This window comes from Lupinus angustifolius, chromosome LG08, assembly GCF_001865875.1.
Source record: "Lupinus angustifolius cultivar Tanjil chromosome LG08, LupAngTanjil_v1.0, whole genome shotgun sequence".
In the NCBI taxonomy this organism is placed as follows: domain Eukaryota; kingdom Viridiplantae; phylum Streptophyta; class Magnoliopsida; order Fabales; family Fabaceae; genus Lupinus; species Lupinus angustifolius.
In genome coordinates this window covers 9,415,511-9,418,340 of record NC_032016.1, presented here as the reverse complement: position 1 = coordinate 9,418,340, position 2,830 = coordinate 9,415,511, and the positions used below count along the sequence as shown (strand labels likewise).

Below are 2,830 nucleotides of genomic sequence, written 5' to 3'. Positions count from 1 at the left end.
ACTATAAATAATAATTATATTTAATTCTGTAGTATCATTTATGGCATTTCAACTTTTTTAGACAAGCATTTTGTAAATTATTAATTGTTGATGAGTAAATGAGTTGATTTGGAGTTTCAACAAAATTATTATACATTTCTACCAGGCTAATTTCGTGTATTTATTGTCAATTAATATTATCTTTTACCTATCCTTTATAGTCTTGTACAAAGTATAGGTTGTCACAATAAGGCCACAAAAAGTTTAAATTTTCAACACTCTGGAATTTTCTATGTCATTTATTCTAGGATAAATATGTTTTTATAAATGGATAAAGACTAATTATATCAATAAGTTGGAACAATTATATAAGGCCTTATTAAATCCCTATATCATACAATATCGAATGTTAATGTTTAATAATGACAATTTATAGAAACTCAACAAATAAAAAAGTGAGAGACCATATTTATTGTAAGAAAATCTATAAAATTTCAATGTCAAAATTTGAGTGAAAATGAGAGAATAAAACAAAACTATGATGAAAAAATGAGTCATTGTTAATTATTAAAAAATTACATTAACATTTCAACAAAAAGTCTCATGAAATCGTCAGGACCAGTAATACATTTTATTTTCTACATCATTTATTATTATTACTTGTTGAATATGTCAGTCTAAAATAGTTTTTAATTATCAGTCATATTCTAAATGGATCTCATATTTATTATATTGATAAGAGACCATGATTTTAGTTCTACCTCTCAAGTGTGATTATAAAATACAATGATTCCAACAGTAATAAATATTTAATAAATTCATATATGCAATATAATATTGAATAAATCATATGTGAAATGTAATAAATAATAAAATCAAGAATTCAAATTTTCTATAAGTTTTTTGTGCAAAACAATAAAAATGTGAAAATAAAAATTAGTCATGAATGTAAAAAATTTGTCCCCTAAATTATGGGCCACTAGTTGCTCATGCATATGGGTGTCCCAACTAATACTTATATGCGATATTTGTTGGAAGTATTATCACTTATTGTGGAAGATATAAGTTTCTTACTTATAAAGTGATGTGATACCTTATTTGACGAACAAAGAGAAGATATATTCTATAATAGAAATAACAGATGAATTTAAAACGTTTAATACTTTATATTTTCAACTCATTAAAATATGTAATCTCACTTATTTAAAGATAAATGTGATGCTTATAATAGTCAAACATTTATTCTAAAATATTAGTTATTGAATACACAATAGTACTCTGGCATTCATGTCAATCACTTTCTATGTATTTTTGACATGGTATAAAATTTTATTATCAACATACCAAAAAGAATAAGTAATTATTGAGGAACATATAAAATAATAAAAGTTACTTACATTCTGTGCTCTTGTATAACATATGACATTGGAACTTTTTTAGAAAAACAATTTCTAAATTGTGATTGCTGAAGGAGTAAATAAATTGACTTCAATGTTACAAAATAATTTTAAAGATTTCTAACTTTATAATTTTGTTTATTTATCTTCCATTAATATTTTTATTACTTATCCTTTATATTCTTGTAAAAGTATAAGCAGTCAAACTTATATATGTAGTAAGGAACTCTATTATAAAACATATATCAAATAAACAATTATATCTTTTATTTTCTTCTAATAAAATTTTCTTTTTCCAATAAAAAACAATTATACAATAAATTAAGTCAATTGAGTAAAGGAATCATATTCCTCATATCTAACTATATATATATTAATGTTTATTTATTTATTATTTATTTTAAGTTAGGTTAATGAATGTCATTAGTTTTTTTTTTAAGCAAGGGGCTTAGCCCATAATATATTAATAATTTGGAAACATACAAGATTAGTTTACAAACCTATAGGAAGGTAATTGAATACTATTCCTATGCAAATGAGGAATCACTAAAGAAGGTGGATGAGTCCACCAAGTGTNCCTCCCTGTAGATGTGTGTTATCCAGCAATCCATGGAAGACAAGAGTGTGAACACCTAATTTTGTCCTACCTTTACTTTTATCTTATGCAAGACTCAATAAAAAATAAAACATGGTTTCATGATTTGAGTGAGCATTCATATAATTGAGTTGGGTATGATTCGTATGCAGGTAAGGCCCAAAAATCAACTACGTCCTCTAAATTTGAATTAATTTACAGCACCGAACTCTCATTTCATGTCGACCTGATTTTGGCATTTTTGCATTAATCCAAGTTAGCATAAACCAGTATGTGTAAAGTTTGCTTTGTGAACATAACGCATATGATATATAAGGTAACATACTCATGTTATTGGCTGTGATGATTACACTATGCCTATGATATAGGAGTAGTATTGAAGGAAAATATCATGTTTACAATATCACTAGATTGAAAGCTGAAATGAATTATTTGATTACAATATCTCTACTCATGTTGACACCAAGGAAGTTGTTCAAACTGGAAAGGCCCCTGAAGCATTGGATCTATATTCTCGAGCTATCAAATCCAACCTTCTTTTGGTGTCAGGTGTTCTTGGCCTTGTTCCTCAGACTGGAAGGTTCATCTATGATAATGTTGAAGATCAAACAGAGCAACTTCTAGAAATGTGGGAGAAATCCTTAAAGTTGGTGGTGCTAGCTGCTCATCGGTTGTTAAAGCACCAATTTTATTGGCTGACTTGAAGGATTTTAGGATAGTCAAAGAGACTTATGCTACAAACTTCCCTAAACTTCCCTTCACCTGCCATTGCTCGTGCAACATATCAAGTTGCTGCATTGCCAAAAGATGCCACAGATTTAGGAAAATGAAAATATAAACCTGCCTGAAACATCAATGC

General features: G+C 27.4%; 1 pseudogene; it reads left to right on the top strand.

The window, feature by feature from the left end:
• On the top strand, positions 2,403 to 2,823 carry LOC109353884 (annotated as a pseudogene).